The following is a 12,759-nucleotide window of genomic DNA, read 5'->3' as shown; positions in this document are numbered from 1 at the left end:
GCCCGGAGCGCTGTTACAGATATATATCTTGATTTAAACGTTAATTTCTCAAAATCCACTGAAGCACATATATTGAGACCTAGCAAAGGCACATCGGGCTAACAGTCCCTACAATTTTGCCAAGTTTCGTGAAAATCCATTCAGCCGTTCGGGCTAAAAGTGAGTCCAACCGCCCTATGGAAATTAACATGGGAAAAAGGCGTTTTGGGACCCCCCTTTTTTCTCGGCCCCCCCTCCACAAAACCCCCCCAAATTTTCAAGGGCTGCTCAGAAACAAAATGTGCCATTTTCCTGAAAATTTCAGCCAATTCCGTCCACAAACGCAAAAGTTATTAGGCATAGAATTTTCAGAAATCCCATAGGGAAAAAATCCTAACTATATATACCTACTGGCGACCGCCAGTAGGTATATATATATATATATATATATATATATATATATATATATATATATATATATACACATACATACACATATATATATATATATATATATATATATATATATATATATATATATATTACCTACTGGCGGTCGCCAGTAGGTATATATAGTTAGGATTTTTTCTCTATGGGATTTTTGAAAATTCTATGTCTAATAACTTTGGCGTTTGTGGACGGAATTGGCTGAAATTTTCAGGAAAAAAGAACATTTTGTTTCTGAGCAGCCCCTGACAATTTGGGGGGGTTTCATCAAGGGGGGGCCGAGAAAAAAGGGGGGTCCCAAAACACGTTTTTCCCATGTTAATTTCCATAGGGCGGTTAGCCTCACTTTTAGCTCGAACGGCTGAATGGATTTGCACGAAACTTGGCAAAATTGTAGGGACTGTTAGCCCGATGTGCCTTTGCTAGGTCTCAATATATGTGCTCCAGTGGATTTTGAGTAATTTAGGTTCAAAAAAAGATATATATCTGGGCGGAGCCTAACCACACATCTGAGCTGATTGGCTGTCAGCACTTCATCCAAGAAGTGTTGGCAGCCATCTTGGGACCAATATACATGATAGCACCTCATTAAAAAGCATTGTAGTTAATAGAGGGTTTTAGGACTTTAGTTACATTATAAATCATTTGTTGATGGTACCATACTCGTTTTAGGAATTGTGGTGGGTTCTAAGGTGATTTTACCATGTGAAAAAACCTTCTGCTGTGATATCATGAATATTGTTTGAAAGAAAACTAATATCTCATGATTTTCCCACAGTGGTTTGGAAGGGGATCTATAAGCTAAACTGAAAGCATATTTTCTGTAAATTCTAATTATCTTTCTCAGTCATGTGAAAATGAAGTCTGACATTCTCAGTAAAACATGTACATCCAACAAGGACAGAGACTGTCAGTTGATTCTATTTCAGGACCGGAGGCTTCAGATTATGCTTCTCCATCTTTAATGAAGCTCACAGCAGCCAATGAAAATGCTTGCTTTTCATAGAAAAACGTTAAACAAACTACACATCCCATCAGGACTAGCCCAAAGGCACGCCCCCCTAGTCCATAAGAGGCCTCTGCCTGCCGCCATCTTCCTCTTTCTTTGCTGCTCACAGCAAGAGCTAAGTGCACATTGTTTACTCCCTCTAGCTGTTAGCGACATGTCAATGTGAATGATGTTATGTTAATTTATTGACAATTAAGTGTACCCTTTATTCTATGCTTAAAGCGCATATTGGCTTATCGAGTTACCTACTTGTGAGGTGATCGATACTTCAGGGAGTGTATTGTGCTTTTTCCGCTAGCGTCGCGGCGCCTAGCGTGTTTCGATTCATTCCTCTGTGTGGCTTGATACGCCTTGTGGCGTGAGGTAGTGGCGGTCGTTGACCGGGAGTAGACGGGCACCGGGTTTCACTTTCAGGGCCTTTTGTCCCGGCTGGTTTCCCTGTAGGCGCGTCTCGCGCATGCGCATCGGCGTCCCTCATAGGCCGATGACGCGTGTAGGGTCCGGGTGGCTCTCGGCCGTGGCGTGCGTCCAAACGCGCTGAATTTGGGCTTGTTTCTAGTAGGATTTCAGTCGCGTTTGGGCTGCACGTCACGGCGCGATCCCCAAACTGTCAGACATAGCGTTTTGAACACGGAGAGTTACCGGTGGCCCCTCTACTCTGAATAAACGCCTGTAAAGGTTGTAAAATATTGAGGCCAGTGATTAGAGTGCGCACACGCTCTGTGAACAGTGTTTTGGCCTGGGTCTTTGGCCCCTTATGACTACAGCTTTGCTGAGGGGGTTTGTAATTTGTAGAATCCAGTGTGCTTGCAGGGTTAACCCCCCCCTTGACCCTCCTGTGGCTGAACAGTGATTTGGCAATTCTTCATTGACGTACAGGACCAACCATCCCTGAAATGTCGCAGTGGGGTCAGTACGATGAGGAATATGCAGAGGAGGAGGTTTATGACGGACAGCAGGAGGCTGTCCTTGAGGACAATTTGGTCATTGCATTGGACGCATCTGTGCAATCGACTGTCAATAGGGCTATGGAGACCACGGTCCCACAAACAGTGCAGCAAGCCCTAGCCACAGCCCTTCGCCCAATCCGGAAACAATTGGAGGGCTTTGCCAAGAGGCATGGCTATGTTATGTTGTTATGTTATGTTATTAACTTTTGTATAGCGCACAGATGCCGCAGCCAAGAGGCGTCCCGGCGCTTTTGGAGATAGAAGACATAACACAACAGAGATGACCAAAACACAGAGCTATACCAAACCGCAGAAGAAGAGAGCGGAAGCTTCCACTTCCAGTCAACAGGCTGTTGACTCTGCCACATGGCCGCATGCACAGGCCCTTGCTACCCTACCGGACACAGCGGATCATTCCTATTTTGGCGCCAAGGCCAAGTCCAAGCGCAGGGTCCATACAGATACTGACACGGACACGGACGCTTCCACGGGCACGGATACCGACACATCGGAAGAGCAGCCTCCTCCGAAGAAGGTGCAGGTGGAGATGGCCCAGGTGCATACTCCTTTCACATTCGATCCTACGGAGATCATACACCCCAGGTCACAGGACTGGGTGCCGCCTCAGGCGGTGACGGCATACATACACGACAATCTGAGAAGGAGCTTCCCGAGGGAAGTCAGGAATCGCCTTAAATCAGAATGCCCTCGCCCGGACATCCCAGACAAGGTGGCGGAGACCCCAGAGATCGACGCAAGCCTCTTGATCTTCCTTCGGAAGTTCTCGAAGGACCCCAAACGAGGTCTGGATAGAGCATGGTCAGGCTGCCAGGACAAGATGTTAGACACAATCGGCCCTCTGGCGAAGATCTTAGAGATGGCCCTAGCGGCCAAGGAGAGTTCCACCCCCGTGGATCCGGACGTATTGGCTGGCTGGACCCAGCGTGCCATTTGCTTGCTGGGCAACGCCAACTGCGCCATTTCGTCAGAGAGGAGGAAGTCCCTGCTGATGAAAATGGACAGTAACTTGACCGAGCTAGCGGACGCTGAGCCGGGACCCCTAGCAGCGGGCCAACTATTTGGAGACAAGTTTGTCAAAGATGTGTCCAAATATGTAGGGACATTTACGGCGCTGGACAAGGCGCAGTCAGGGATAAAGAGAGCTCTCAGTCAGAGAGTTTTTAACAGGGCCGGACGAGGCGGGGGCCGCTCGTCGGGCCGTGGAGGTCAGCAAGGTTCCCAAAGAGGCGACTTTGGCAGAGGAAAAAATGAATACGACTCCACCCGCGGTGGAACCTTCTACCCCTCCCGCAGGAGGTTCGACAGGAGCCGTTATCACTCCAATAACAACAGGGGGACCTTCAAGCATCAGCAGAACGCAGGTGAGAGTAACAGAGTTTACACTTCTACCTTTGGGGGGAAGGACTCGGCACTGCCTAGAGCAGTGGCGAGCACTGACACAAGACGCATGGGTGCTACAAACTGTGCAGGGTTTCCGCTTGGAGTTCTATTCTCATCTCGTTCAATCGGGGCTCCCGGCGGATCTCCATTTTTCCCAACAAGATCTCAGTTTTATAGACGAAGAGATCTCAGAATTGCTGCAGAAGCGCGCGATAGCACCGGTCTGTCAAGGTCCTCGTGGATTCTGCAGCAATATCTTTGTTATACAGAAGAAAGGAGGCGGAAACAGATTAGTTTTGAACCTCAGAGATTTCAACCAGTTTATAACGTACAATCATTTCAAGATGGAGGGCATCCATCTTTTGACGGATCTACTGCAGGTGGAAGACTGGATGGTCCGGCTGGACTTGAAAGACGCTTATCTGTCTGTGCCGATATTTCCCCCGCATCGCAGATATCTCCAATTCCGGTGGAAAGGCCGGTGGTACGAGTATTTGGTTCTGCCTTTCGGGCTCTCCTCAGCACCTTGGTGCTTCACCAAGGTGATGAAACCAGTGGTGGCGTACCTCAGGGAACGCGGTGTTCGCCTCATAATCTATCTAGACGACATCCTGATAGTGGATCAGTGTTGTCAGGCACTCTTGCGTCACCTTGCTCTGACGACAAGGTTGCTTCAAAACCTGGGCTTTGTAGTCAACACCAGGAAATCAGTCATGATACCCACTCAGGTGATAGACTTCCTGGGTTTCACGATCGATTCCAGGATAGCACAGCTAAGCCTCCCGAAGGACAAGCTGAAAGATCTGAAGAAGGAGATCAGGAGACTGTTGATCAGTCAGACAGTTTCGCTCAGGGCGATTGCGAGAGTGGTAGGAGTTTTGGCATCATCGGTGCAAGCGATATTCCCGGGCCCTCTTCATTACAGGGCTCTTCAACAGTTGAAGATCAGACACCTACGGAAGGGTCTGTCGTACTCGGACAACATTTCCCATCACAGCGGAGGTGAGGACAGAAATGCAATGGTGGCTAGGTCATGTAGACGCCTGGAACGGTCGAGCAATCTTCGGCTCTCTTCCAGAGGTAACAATAGAGTCAGACGCCAGTCGTTGGGGCTGGGGGGCTCGCTGCGGAGATGTCTCTACCGGTGGCAGATGGTCTCCGGACGAGCTTTCGCTTCACATAAATTGTCTCGAACTGCTCGCGGGATCGTTCGCAGTGCGGACGCTGTCCCCGAGGCAGACATCTTGTTGTATCCTCCTGCGTTTGGACAATGTGTCAGCGGTGAGATACATCAACAAGTTGGGCGGCACGAGGTCGTCGATGCTTGTACAGATAGCCAAGGACTTTTGGCATTACTGTCTAGAGAATCAGATATCAGTTATAGCAGAATACCTGCCGGGCCAGTCCAATCAGGTGGCGGACTGGAACTCGAGATACCTCAGGGACTACAGCGACTGGAAGTTGCTCCCGAAGGTGTTCCACTGGCTGCAGGAGATTTGGGGTCCGTTCGAGACGGACTTGTTTGCATCCAGACTAACATATCAGGTACCCAGATTCTTCAGCTGGAGACCGGATCCCGTGGCTCTGGCAACGGATGCATTTCTCCAGAATTGGACGGAAGGGACGCAGTACGCTTTCCCACCCTTCCTGCTGATCCCGAGGGCAATGTCTCAGGTGATCAAGCAACGGGCAGAAGTAGTGATGGTGACGCCTTGGTGGACGTCACAGTCATGGTTCCCCAAACTGATGCAGTGGAGCTGCGACCGTCCCAGACTCCTCCCGGAATCGACAACGCTATTGCTGGGCCCTCATCAGGAACAGCATCCCTTGGTAATGGAAGGCAGGCTCCAGCTGATGGCTTGGAGGCTTTCAGGGAACAGTGGCAGCTGCCAGGCCTTTCGAGCAGGACTTGTAATTTCATCAAGCAAGCCTGGGCACCATCCACGCGGAAGCGATACTCCTCGGCCTGGAAGAACTGGATGGGTTGGTGCATGGAACGACATCTGGATCCCGTGGGGGCAGACTTATCCCACGTGCTGAATTTCTTAACGGACAAGGCTTCCGAGGGTTTGGCCTATAGGTCGGTCAATAACTTTAGGTCAGCCATCTCAGCAGGCCACGCTCGGCTGGATGGTAAACCAGTAGGCATGCATCCACTGGTATGCAAATTGCTCAAGGGAATTAGGGTGGAGAACCCACCGAAACCCAAGTACACTGGGTTGTGGGACGTGTCTTTGGTTTTGGAGCTCTTTAACAAATGGCCGGTTAACTCGCTTTTATCCAGAAAACAGTTGTCAGCTAAGTTAGCCATGCTACTCTGCCTCTCGGCATGCAGGAGGTCATCGGACGTACGGGCGCTGGAAATTACAGGTAGAGTATTTACTCCAGAGGGAGTTTCTTTTTCCATTTCAGGACGCACTAAGACATTATCTCGTCATATTTCTTATAATGCTTTTCATGAGAACGATAAATTATGTGTTGTAAAATGTTTGAAAACCTATGAGGAATGTACAGCGGCTAATAGACCGCAGGGCTGTTCTCAGTTGTTGATTGCCATTCAGAAACCATTTAAAGCGGTGGCAGCTGCCACCATTGCCAGATGGCTTCGTTATATTATGGAAGAGGCAGGTGTAGATATCACCATTTTCGGGGCTCATTCAGTCAGAGGAGCCATGGCATCTAAATCATTTATGTTGGGTTCCAGCATACAGGATATAATGCGTAGCGCAGATTGGTCATCAGAATCGACCTTCAAGACATACTATTATAAGCCGGTGGGGGATATTACCTCTGTTGTTTTTAGTAAGCGTTAAACATGCATAATCTGAAGCCTCCGGTCCTGAAATAGAATCACAAATTTGCAAGCATTCGCGACAAGAATTTGCAATTCTATTAAGGACACGGAGGCGAGGATTATCCCACCCGGCATGTTATGTATTAAATGCTTGCCCACCCAATGGTTATGGTGGTTACGGTCTCATATCCTTTGTTGCAGGGCCAGATAAGAAGAGTGACTGAAAGTCGACGACTGCAAGGATAATGCGACCGAATAAGTTTCTTCCACGTTGGAGGAGTTATCAAGTTATCTAAGTTGTTGGAGCTGTTCGCCTTCAAGAAAGAGGAAGATGGCGGCAGGCAGAGGCCTCTTATGGACTAGGGGGGCGTGCCTTTGGGCTAGTCCTGATGGGATGTGTAGTTTGTTTAACGTTTTACTATGAAAAGCAAGCATTTTCATTGGCTGCTGTGAGCTTCATTAAAGATGGAGAAGCATAATCCTCGCCTCCGTGTCCTTAATAGAATTGCAAATTCTTGTCGCGAATGCTTGCAAATTTGTGATTCCTTTGTGTTCTACTGCAGCCTCCTAGAGTGTTCTAAAGAACAACTAGAGCGCTCACAGTCCTACTTATTACAAAGGTATGGCACACCTGAAGCCATCTTGATTGGAATAAAGTGGTAACTCTTAAAACATTTAATTTAAAAAGAAACAACATGAGGGGGTATATTTTGCCATAGAAAGTATGATTAGTGCTGCAGAATGAAAAATTAGGGCACATTTTGAGTGACTTCTCAAATCCTTTTCTATTTCATTAAAACATTCTGACATGCAGTCTCCCAAAATGGCCACCAGAGACAAAAGAGCCCAAATGTAGCCCAAATATCACCCAGATGTAGCCCAAGTATAGCCCAATGACAGAATGTCCCAGAGTGTTCTAAAGAACAACTAGAGCGCTAACAGTCCTACTTATTACAAAGGTATAGCACACCTGGAGCCATCGTGATGGGAATAAAGTGGTAACTCTTAAAACATTTAATTTAAAAAGGAACAAAATGAGGGGGTATATTATGCAATAGAGGGTTTTATTAGTGCTGCAGAAAGAAAAATTAGGGCACATTTTGAGTGACTTTTCAAATCCTCTTCTATTTCATTAAAAAATTCTGACATGCAGTCTCCCAAAATGGCCACCAGAGACAAAAGAGCCAAAATGTAGCCCAAATATCACCCAGATGTAGCCCAAGTATAGCCCAATGACAGAATGTCCCAGAGTGTTCTAAAGAACAACTAGAGCGCTAACAGTCCTACTTATTACAAAGGTATGGCACACCTGAAGCCATCTTGATTGGAATAAAGTGGTAACTCTTAAAACATTTAATTTAAAAAGGAACAAAATGAGGGGGTATATTTTGCCATATGAATTATGATTAGTGCTGCAGAAAGATAAATTAGGGCACATTTTGAGTGACTTCTCATACCCTCTTCAATTTCATTAAAAAATTCTGACATACAGTCTCCCAAGATGGCCACCAGAGACAAAAGAGCCTAAATGTAGCCAAAATATCACCCAGATGTACCCCAAGTATAGCCCAATAACAGAATGTCCCAGAGTGTTCTAAAGAACAACTAGAGCGCTAACAGTCTTACTTATGACAAAAGTATGGCACACCAGAAGCCATCTTGATTGGAATGAAGTGGTAAGTCTGAAAACACTCAATTTAAAAAGGAACAACATGAGGGGGTTAATTTTGCCATAGAAATATGATTAGTGCTTCAGAAAGAAAAATTAGGGATCATTTTGAGTGACTTCTCAAATCCTCTTCTATTTCATTAAAAAAATTCTGACATGCAGACTGAAACATGCACTTTGAATACCAGCAGCAGACGTCCCTGGTGAGCAGTAGCTTTACTACAGTGATCTAATGTGCAACTAGAGTGCTAACATTCAGAATTTATGGCAAATGTGTGACACATCTGAATGCCTTCTTGATGGAACCAAAGTAAACAAGCATTGAAAATGCAATAGATCTCGCCCTCGTTTAAGTTAAAGCCATTCTGTTTGTAATGAGGTGGCTTTTTAGCTTTGCTTTTATTAGTGTTTTTTCAACTTTCATGTAAATAACATGCATCTGTATGCATATAAGTATATGTATGCATGCATTTATGTTTGTATTTATATAGATATACAGATGATATATGTTTATATATGTATGTATATATATATATATATATATATATATATATATATATATATATATATATATATATATATCACAGAAAAAACCATAGGCTATAGACCATATATAGTTAGGAATTAGCATTTACAAAACCTTGAAAATTCACTGAAAAAACCATAGGTTATAGACCATATATAGTTAGGAATTAGCATTTACAAAACCTTGAAAATTCACTGAAAAAACCATAGGTTATAGACCATATATAGTTAGGAATTCGCATTTACAAAACCTTATTTTACTCACACAAAACCATTGAAATTCCATATATAGTTAGTTGCACTAACTATATATCGCGCACCCGCAATCCACTGCTGATGATGTCACATATTACATCATTCATGACATGGTCAGTGACATCACTGATGACATCACTGATGACATCTCAAAGGACATCACTGATGACATCCCTGATGACAACATCCAGTGACTGTATGTTTCTGTAAAGTTAAAATATGTCTTACATATTGAAGAATGAGTGGATGTATAAGTGTCTGGATGAAGGATTTAGTAGGTGCATGACTGACTGTATGAGTGAGTGATTAAATGTGTCTCACTGAGTGCATGGGTTAGTGACTAAACTGTCTTAATTTGTGCATCATTATGTCTGTTGTTCTGTAAACTGTTGCATGTGTTGATAAGTAGCTATATGAGTAACTATATGGGTTATTGATTGGTTGCCCAAGTATTTGTATGGGAGACTGAGTGTGTGTGTGGGTGGCTGGGAGGTGTCTGACTCTGTGCATAGATGTGTGAGCAGTTGATTCACTAGATGTATGGTTTCAAAAGTGCATGTGGAAACAGCTGTATGGGCGGTTGACTGTGTGCATGAGTGTATTGGTGAGTGAATGGATATCTCAGTGCTACATGTCAAAGTAAGTACATATGTAAAACACAGTACATGTGAGAGTTGACATATATAAATAACTGTGCATAAGAGCCAGTGAATGTGTGAGTGGCTGTATGGATCATTGTGAACTTGTATCAGGGATTATATAAGAGAGTAAATATGTGTTAGTATATGTTTGAATAAGTAAAGTTTGTATAACTGTATAGTTGAGGAAATGGAGGTGTGATTGATTCTTTGCATGACTGACTAGGTGTGTGAGTAACTCCATGGATGAGTGACAATCTGTGAGTGTCTGTTTACACTGATTGTATCTAAGGTTATATTAGAGTCTGAAGAGGTTCATCGTATTATCACATGAATGATATCATCAGTGATGTGATCAGTAATGTCAAATGAGATGTCATTTGAGATGTCATCAGTGATGTCATTTGAGATGTCATCAGTGATGTCATTTGAGATGTCATCAATGATGTCATCAGTGATGTCACTGACCATGTCATGAATGATGTAATATGTGACATCATCAGCAGTGGATTGCGGGTGCGCGATATATAGTTAGTGCAACTAACTATATATGGAATTTCAATGGTTTTGTGTGAGTAAAATAAGGTTTTGTAAATGCGAATTCCTAACTATAAATGGTCTATAACCTATGGTTTTTTCAGTGAATATATATAGGGGACCCTCCAGCGGATCTTAGAGACCTTCGTTTGGACCTTGGCGCTTTGTGTGGAGTTTGCGCGCCCTGTCAAGCAAGGAACCAGCCAGCGCCTCGCCGGACCCGCTTCGCGGGTCCCGCAGCGCTTTGTTGCCTGATTGACTGCCTGGGATAGCCTTCTGGAGTGCGGGGCAGGCGAGCGAGTCAGCGGGGCTGCGAGCACTGAAGCAGGGACTCCAGTGTCCAGGAGCCCCTGCGCGCCCAACCAGCTACACCTGGGCTGCTCTCCCCGCTGGCCATGCCCCCGCCGACGGAGCTAAAGGCGGACTGAACCTTGACCCATTGGGACCCTCCGGCGGATCTTAGAGACCTTCGTTTGGACCTTGGCGCTTTGTGTGGAGTTTGCGCGCCCTGTCAAGCAAGGAACCAGCCAGCGCCTCGCAGGACACGCTTCGCGGGTCCCGCAGCGCTTTGTTGCCTGATTGACTGCCTGGGATAGCCTTCTGGAGTGCGGGACAGGCGAGCGAGTCAGCGGGGCTGCGAGCACTGAAGCAGGGACTCCAGTGTCCAGGAGCCCCTGCGCGCCCAACCAGCTACACCTGGGCTGCTCTCCCCGCTGGCCACGCCCCCCGCCGACGGAGCTAAAGGCGGACTGAACCTTGACCCATTGGGACCCTCCAGCGGATCTTAGAGACCTTCGTTTGGACCTTGGCGCTTTGTGTGGAGTTTGCGCGCCCTGTCAAGCAAGGAACCAGCCAGCGCCTCGCCGGACCCGCTTCGCGGGTCCCGCAGCGCTTTGTTGCCTGATTGACTGCCTGGGATAGCCTTCTGGAGTGCGGGGCAGGCGAGCGAGTCAGCGGGGCTGCGAGCACTGAAGCAGGGACTCCAGTGTCCAGGAGCCCCTGCGCGCCCAACCAGCTACACCTGGGCTGCTCTCCCCGCTGGTCACGCCTCCCGCCTATTGGTCACCTAGTAGGCGTAGCAGAGTACAAGGCTGAGTAGGGCTACCGCTTCGCGGGAGCGAGCGGGAGCGTGCCGGGAGAAGCCCGGGACAAGGGCGGGACCGTCTGTGGCCGTCAGAGGCCGGAGTAGGCCGGGCTGGGCCTACCCTCTTGGTTCCGCCGACTACCCCTAAGTACATAAGCCGATAAATTACCACATAGCTGTATCACACCCCAAAAACTATGCCGTCCCCGGCTAGAGAAAGCACCCCCATAAGACAGGCAGGAACCAAAAATATGACTTTGGATAATTATTTTCCTCGGGCGGGGGGAGAAGGGGATAAGGAGAACACATTAAGCCGGCTTAGAGCCGAGCGGAGGCGTTCTATAGACAACTTGAAAGGCAGACCCCTAGGAGATTACCCTCCCACACCCAGCGCAGACCTAACATTGATCGAAGACGTCCCAATCCTGCTTAGGGAGGTCACAAAAACGCCCCCAGAGATACCATTGACCTCAACCCCAGTGAGGTGCATAAGCCCAAGCAGGGGGACGATTGATTTAATTTCCCAACCTCCCCCACCATCAAAGTCTAGAACAACCAAACCTAAACCAGCTGCAGCGCAGGGAGTATTTGGGCCCCCCCCAAACAAACGCAGGAGGAAGGCGAAGGGTGCCCAGGCTAAAAATAAACCCAAGATCTCCCACTCTGACTTTGGGAAGCCTTCTAAACATACCCCACCAACTGTGACAGTGGCGGGTGATTCACACCCCAAACCCACGGCACAGGATGTTGCGGTTCCCATTCTGACTAAAGAGATGGCTAGTAACATTACCAATGCCCCCCTTTCGGTTGTTCCACTGGGCAACCTGGAATTCCTGCTCAGGTCACTTTTGCTACCTATCAGCGAAAGCATTAAAAGAGTGGAAATTAGATTAATCATTCTCGAGGCCACACTAAGCAGCATGAAAAACCCGGCCAATTCCCACGAAAAGGCTCTTAAACCTACTGTCACCCCAAAAGCCCCGAAAAGCGTACCACATCCTGCTCCCCCACAGGCTGCCACTGCGGCTGCACCATCACAAACCCAGAGGAATAACCCTGCCCCAAATAAGCCATCTAACTCTACAGGACCTAGCCCCCCTGCAACTGCAAACACCGTTCTTCCATCACAGTCCAAAGACAGTGTTGCACCCACCCCATTATTGAAGCCGCCCTCTAGGCCACGCAGACCCAACTTACCACCAGAGGCGAATGACTTCACAGTAGTCATGGCGGGCGTCCCCCCACTAAAGGAGGGTGAAGCCGAGGATTTTTGTACCTTAAAAAGTAGGGTGATCAAGTGGTTAAACCAGAACAGACCCTTACCTGTACATTTAAGTAATGAGATAATAATGGTCAGAAGGGTACCCTGGATAGGGAGAACACGTAAATCCATCATAGGGGATTGCATATTGGTGAGCTTCAGGGACACTGGAACAGTTGCTCACATATGCCAGGGAAGGAATAGATCACA

This window comes from Lissotriton vulgaris, unplaced genomic scaffold, assembly GCF_964263255.1.
Source record: "Lissotriton vulgaris unplaced genomic scaffold, aLisVul1.2 SCAFFOLD_395, whole genome shotgun sequence".
Taxonomy (NCBI): domain Eukaryota; kingdom Metazoa; phylum Chordata; class Amphibia; order Caudata; family Salamandridae; genus Lissotriton; species Lissotriton vulgaris.
Note: the sequence above shows the minus strand (reverse complement) of the source record.